Genomic DNA, 8057 nt, shown 5'->3' on the forward strand with positions numbered 1-8057 from the left:
CACAACTAAGACTATACAACCATGTACCCGGGGGTTTTGGGGAGAAAAAGGAAAAAAATAAAATCTTTAAAAAAAAAAAATGATGGCTAGGGCTCTAGTCATTTGAAGGCTTGCCTGAGGCTGGAAGATCTGATTCCAAGATGGCAAGTTGATGCTGACTGTTGACAGGAGGGCTCAGTTCTTAACCTTGTGGATCTCCCCATAGGACTGTTTGTGTGTTCTCATGACATGACAGATGGCTTTCCCCAGACCAAGTGACCCAAGAGAGCAATGCTAAAGCTACAATGTCTCTTACGTCCTAGCCTCAGAAATCACACAAAATCATTTCTGCAGTGTCCTATTGGTCATACAGGTCACCATGTACAGTGTAGGAGGGGACTACACAAGGACATAAATACCAGGAGGTGAGGATCATTAGCCACACTGGAGGCTGGCTTACAACTGAGTAATAAGACTTAGATACCTATAGTATTAACACTTTATGATGTTATAAATAATACTGTTATAAATAATATGAAAATAACATAAAGAATACCTATCCAAACCATTACCTAATGGTCAATTACCTACTTACCTCAAATGTTCTTCCTTCCCTTTTCAATTCATTGAATCTGATTTTTTTGAGAAGTACTTGAGTTTACAACAGATTTGAGAAATTCTGTTTGGAAATTCCAAATCCTCAAACAATAAAGAAATCCCTAAATTATGATTCAACTTATCTGTTTCATAGTGTATCCAATGTAGCATTTAGAGACACTGATTCACTAATCCCACCTTCAAAATCCTAAAACTGACATTAAAATGGTGACTATAAAAAGAAAGGGCAACAGAAATAAACCCACACATCTATGGACAGCTAATCTTCAACAAAGGAGCCAAGAACATACAATGGAGAAAGGAAAGTCTCTTCAATAAATGGTGCTGGGAAAACTGGACAGCCACATGCAAAAGAAGGAAAGTAGACCATTATCTTACACCATACACAAATATTAACTCAAAATGGATTAAAGACTTGAATGTGGACCAGCCCTGATGGCATAGTGGTTAAAGTTCGGCGCACTCCAGTTCGGCAGCTCCGGTTCAGTTCCCAGGTGCAGAACCACATCACTCATCTGTCGGTAGCCATGCTGTGGTGGCAGCTCACATAGAAGAACTAGAAGAACCTACAGCTAGAATACACAACCATGTACTGGGGTTTTGGGGAGGAAAAAAAGAGAGGAAGATTGGCAACAGATGTTAGCTCAGGGCGAATCTTTCCCAGCAAAAAAAAAAAAGACTTGAATGTAAGAGCTGAAACCATAAAACTCCTCGAAGAAAATATAAGGAGTACACTCTTTGACATTAGCCTTAGCAGCATCTTTTAGAGTACCATGTCTATTCAGGCAAGGGAAACAAAAGGAAAAATAAACAAATGGGACTACATCAGACTAAAAAGCCATGAACAAAACAAAAAGACAAACCCACCAACTGGGAGAAAATATTTGCAAATCATCTATCTGACAAGGGGTTAATTTCCAAAATATATAAATAACTCATACAACTCAACAAAAAAACAAACAACTCAATCAAAAAATGGGCAGAGGATATGAACAGCTATTTTTCCAAAGAGATATACAGATGGCCAACAGGCACATGAAAAGATATTCGACATCACTAGTTATTAGGGAAATGCAAATCAAAACTACAATGAGATATCACCTTATGCCTGTCAGAATGGCTATAATTAACAAGACAAAAAATAACAAATGTTGGAGAGGATGCAGAGAAAAGGGAACTCTCATAAACTGCTGGTGGGAATGCAAACTGGAGCAGCCACTCTGGAAAACAGTATGGAGATTTCTCAAAAAATTAAAAACAGAAATACCGTATGACCCAGCTATCCCACTACTGGGTATTTATCCAAAGAACCTGAGATCAACAGTTCAAAGAAACTTATGCACCCCTATTCACTGCAGCATTATTCACAATAGCCAAGATCTGGAAGCAACCCAAATGCCCATCGACTGATGATTGGATAAAGAAGATGTGGTGTACACACACACACACACACACACAAAGGAATACTACTCAGCCATAATGACAAAATCATCCCATTTGCAACAACATGGATGGACCTGGAGGGTGTTATGTTAAGCAAAATAAGCCAGACAGAGAAAGACAAACACCATATGATTTGGCTCATATGTGGAAGATAAACACATGGATAACGAGAACAGATTAGTGGTTACCAGAGGGGACGTGGGGGGTAGGCAAAAGGCATAAAGGGGCAAATATGTATGGTGACGGATAAAAATTAGACTACTAGTGGTAAGCACAATGCAGTCTATACAGAAATGTATATAATAATGTACACTTGAAATTACACAATGTTATAAACAAATATGACCTTAATAAAATTATTTTTTAAAAAAGAAAGGGCAATAAGTCATATATCTTTTGTTTTAAAAACAACACATGCAATTCTTAAGAAGGAAGAGAAAGTCATTCAAGCATTGGAAGTACCCTCACATCCAAGCCTTCCAAGAATAACTGTGCATCAGTTGACATTCCTCTTCTTTCCCTGCTCCATCCCCACTCCAGATGACCTTCAAATAACTTGACGGTTAAAGGAATATCTTGTGATATTCCTGGTGTTCTGCTGATATAGATACCCAAATCAATGGGCAAACTTTACAAATTAAAAAAATTCAGCATCTGTTTTCATTTTATTCGATACTTTCATATTAAAAGACCTTTTTGAATGTGTAATAACAAAAATAAAAATTATACTAAAATATGCCAAGTGCTGGGTTCAGTATTTTAGTTTGGTTATATACCCCACATAATTCTTGCAATATCCCTGGCATGAATATTATACATATAATAAAAATGAAGAAAATAAAAGAGTAAGTAATTTGCCTAAGGTTCCACATTAAATGGCAGAGCCTGAATTTGAACCCAAAGCTAAATTCTGCCAGTATGCCACATAGCCCATATGCATTACTCTCATTTAATTCTCACCACAAACCCATTTCTGAGGCTCAGAAAGATTAAGCAACAACTTGAGAGAAGTCATAAACTAGTGAGTGACTGTGCAGGGATTCAAATCCAGGTCCATCTCTAAATCTAGTGTGTTTTGCTACAAACATAGAAACGAAAAGAAAAATAACATATATTATAAATATCAAGTTAGGAACATGAGCCAAAATAGATGACTGAAATAGGCAGGGAGTGCCCTGGAACAACACTTTACCAGTACTCAATATTATCTACTCAAATCAGGGTTCAAAAATTTCACAAAGGCTAAATCAACAATATCTGGCTTCATATAATCAGATTGCAACAAAATTTATTATTTTGTCAAATGCCATGAAAAGAACAAATCTTTATCCAAATGCTTCTGCTCTCACTGGAAAGCTGCTGTGGGGTGCTATGGCAGGAGCGAAGGGGAGAGAGAAAAAGGCTTAGTGGATGCTTTATCAGAGCAGGAAACAGTGCTATGGGTAAAATGTGTGCAGGGAAGGACTATAATTTGCAAACAGAAGGAATATGCTTTGCGGTATCTCACACTTCCAAAGTCTGCTTGAAGGGATACTCCAGAATCAGAAGTTTACCAGGAACAGATCTCAGAGTGGATGTAGCACTTTAAACTAGTACCTTTTTGTTTTCTTTGTTTTCCTTCCTTATTCTACTTTTCTTTAAATATCCTTTGTTTCCAAAAATTTTTTTTAATATAATGGTGTCATTGTAAGGATTCTTTCAAATAGTTTAAATATTTTGTAAAATAGCAATTCTAGAAAATGAAGGAAATTCTTCTAAAACCCATACACGCTAAAATTCAAGACAGCACACTGCTTCCCAAAATTGCCTTGCTAAGTCAAAAGACCCTTTTGTGAGTCTGGGACATCTTGTCATACCAAAATGCAAGGAAGCTGATGAAGAATACTAGGGTTACGTCAAAATTACTGAGGAGCCAAAATGGCTCCTACTAGCCAAAGACAGAACAATTTGAGCATAAAAATGAATAATTTCAATAGAGGAAGATACATCACATATATTAAATCCATGAGTTCATATTGATACAACTGGAGAACCAACTCAAACATAGGTAAAAAGAAAGAATCAGGCGTTAATGCCTTTGTGCCTTTCCTGCACAAAGTTTATTTCAGGGTAACCAAATATTTGAGGAGGGTAAGCTTTTTTGTATAGAAATATTTGAGCTAATTGATAAATAAACAATAGAAATAAAAATTGCCATTTTGCAGCCCCTAAAGAAATAATGAAGCTAGGCCAAGATCATCAAAGGCTACTTTGATGGTTAATTATATGTGTCAACTTGACTGAGCTAAGGAATGTCCAGATAGCTGGTAAAACGTCATTTCTGGGTGTGTCTGTGAGGGTGTCCCTGGAAGAGAGTAACGTTTGAATCAGTAGACTGAGTAAAGAAGATTGCCCTCACCAATGAAAGCGGGCATCCTCCAATCTGTTGAGGGTCTGAATAGAACAAAAAGGTGGAGATAGAGTGAATTTGCTCTTTAGCTTGAGATGGGACATCCATCTTCTCTCATCCTCAGACGTTGGCACTCCTGGTTCTGGGCCTTTGGACTCAGACTAGGACTTACATTATTGGCCCCCCGATTCTTGGGTTTTAGGACTGAGACTTACACCATAGACTCCCACGGATCTTAGGCCTTTGGACTCAGACTGAATTACACCACCAGCTTTCCTGTTTCCAACTTACAGATGGCAGGTGATTAGGACTTCGTGGCCGCCTTAATCTCATAAATCAATTCCTGTAATAAATCTTCTATCTACCTATCTATCTATCTATCTATCATCTATCTATCTATCTATCTATCTATCTATCTATCTATCTATCTGTCTGTCTTCTATTGGTTCTGTTTCTCTGGAGAATCCTAATACAGCTACTAAACCATTAAGTGAAAAGCTGAAGAGGAATTTTAAAATGGATGATTCAGGCTAAGAATACCTGAACTCACAGATTAACTTTAATGTCACAATAAGAGACAACCAGTTATTTTGGGCAAACTAATATGATACAATAGGAAGTGCAAAATAACCACCTAAGATGGCCAAAAACCCAAATTGGAATCTCATCATACATCTAGATCTCACTACCAGTTTACAGAAAATACAGGGGTTAGAGAATTTAAAATAACACCATGGGGATACAATTAACAAAAGCCAGAATTTGGGGGGAAATGACCTAGTTTCCTCAACAAACAAATTACAAGGGGGAAAAAAAGAGAAATGAAATCCATACAAGAGAAGTAGTTAAGAGGCATATCAATTGAATGCAATTGGAGACCTTGCTTGGATGTTGATTCAAACGTTTATGTGACAAAAAGAAATTTTTTTTTAAAGATTTTTTCTCTCCAAAGCCCCCTGGTACATAGTTGTGTATTTTTAGCTGTGGGTCCTTCTAGTTGTGGCATGTGGGACACCGCCTCAGCATGGCTTGATGAGCGGTGCCATGTCCACGCCCAGGATCCGAACCGGCCAAGAGTGAGAACTTAACCACTTGGCCACAGGGCTGGCCCTGTGACCAAAATTCTTAAAAACATATTAGCAAACCAAATCCAGCAATATATAAAAGGAATTATACATCAAGACCAAGTGGGGTTTATCCCAGGAATGCAAGAGTGGTTTAACATTGAAAAACCTATTAATGTAGGGGCCAGCCCTGTGGCCCAGTGGTTAAGTTCACACACTCAGCTTTGGCTGCCCAGGGTTTCCCAGGTTTAGATCCTGGGTGCAGACATGGCACTGCTCATCCATCCATGCTGAGGCGGCGCCCCACATAGCACAACCACAAGGACGTACAACTATGTACTGGAGGGCTTTGGGAGGAAGAAGAAGAAGAAATAAAAAAAAGATTGGCAACAGCTGTTAGCTCAGGTGCCAATCTTTAAAAAAAAATCTATTAATGTAATACACCGTATTTGTGGAATAAAGTACAATAAACCACTTGTAGAATAATGTAGAATAAACTGTATGATCAATAGATGTAGAAAAAGCATTTTACAAAATTCAACACCCATTCATGATTAAAAAATGAGAACAAAAAAACTCTCAAAAAACTAGGAACAAAAGGGAACTTCCTCAATCTGATAAAGGGCATCTAGCATAAACATACAGCTAACATCATACGTAATGATGAAAGCCTAAATGTTTTCTCCCTAATATCAGGAACAAGACAATGATGTCCTTTCTGACTATTTCTATTTAACATCATATTGAAGGTTCTAGCTAGTGCAATAAGCAATTAAAAGAAATTAAAGGTGTATAGTTTGGAAAGAAAGAAAGAACAACTGTCTTTATTCACAAATGACATGATCTTGTATGTAGAAAATCCTATGGAAACTATCGAAAAAACTACCAGAACTAATAAGTGAGTTTAGCTGGGTTGTCAGATACAAGATCAATATACAAAAATGGATTATATTTCTATATACTAGCAACAAACAATACTAAAATGAAATAAAGAAATTCCATTCACAATGTGATCAAAAATAATAAAATACTTAGGAATAAATTCAACAAATGAAGTGCAAGTTCTGCACACTGAAAACTATAAAACATTGCTGAGCGAAATCAAGGAAGAGCTAAATAGATGGAGAGATATACCATGTTCGTGGATTGGAATACTGTTACGATGGCACGTCTCTCCAAATTGATCTATAGAGACAACACAATCCCTAACAAAATCATAGGGATTTGTAGAAATTTACCAACCTACCCTAAAATCTATATGGAAACACAAACATCAAAATAGCCAAAACAATTTTGTGGAAAAAAAACAAAGTAGGAAGACTTACACTATCTGATTTCAAAACATTATAAAACTGCAGAAATCAAGACAGTGTAATTTTGGCATATAGATCAATGGGAGAGACAAGGAAATCCAGATATAAACCGACACATCTATGGTCAATTGATTCTTAATAAACATGCCAAAGTAATTCAATGGGGGAAAGGAGAGCCTTTTTAACAAATGTGCTGGAATAACTGGACAGCCATACAAAATATGATGAATTGTATACTTACAACAGGTGAGATTTTTTTACTTGTAATTATACTTCAATAAAGAGACATAACAACTGAAGACATTTTCATAATAATGGGACAATTAGGACAATTTTAACACTGTCTGGATACTTGATATTTAGAAATTATTACCTTTTTTTTTCTTTTTTGGTGAGGAAGATTTGTCCTGAGCTAACATCCATTACCAATCTTCCTCTTTTTTTGCTTAAGGAAGATCAGCCCCGAGCTAACACATGTGCCAATCTCCCTCTGTTTTGTATGTGGGGTGCCTCCACAGCATAGCTGATGATTGGAGTAGGTCTGTGCCTGGGATCCAAACCTGTGAACCCCAGGCCACTGAAGCAGAGAATGTGGAACTTTAACCACTCGACCACAGGGCCAGCCCTCGAATTATTACTGTTTAAAAGTGTTAATAATGACATCATGCTTATGTGTTTCAGAAAGTCTTTAGTTTTAGATACATGTATTGAAATATTTTAGGATGGTATAATGTAATTTGGAGTATTTGCTTAAAAATAATTGAGGGGGACAGAGTGGGTGAAGATATAGATTAAAAAAAGATGAGTCTTGAACTTTTCATTACTAAAGCTTGGTAACAGTCACATGGAGGGTCATTATACTCTATTTTTACTAAATTTTGGTATGTTGGAAATTTCCAAAATAAATTTTAAATAGACTGATAAAAGTCTTTTTACAAAGACTTTTTTGGGGGTGTTTTTGTGCCAGTTCTACAGTTAGTTACTCCAAAAAAAATCAATCAGTCTCAGTCATCAGCCATTCTGCACCTGGCATAGTGAGGATGCATTAACACTTTGTAGTTATTATTCGTTTCTTTCTGTGACAGAGGGAGCCCAACATATAAGTAGTTCCCAACATGACTTAAAAGCCAGCATCATCACGATTTATGAATGATCTCTTATCTGATACTTGTGAGCTTATAGGGAATAAGCACAATAACCAGTTTTGCTCGTGAAATTCATCTAAAAACTAGCCTACAGCGTAGGACTACG

This window comes from Equus caballus, chromosome 14, assembly GCF_041296265.1.
Source record: "Equus caballus isolate H_3958 breed thoroughbred chromosome 14, TB-T2T, whole genome shotgun sequence".
Classification (NCBI taxonomy): Eukaryota; Metazoa; Chordata; class Mammalia; order Perissodactyla; family Equidae; genus Equus; species Equus caballus.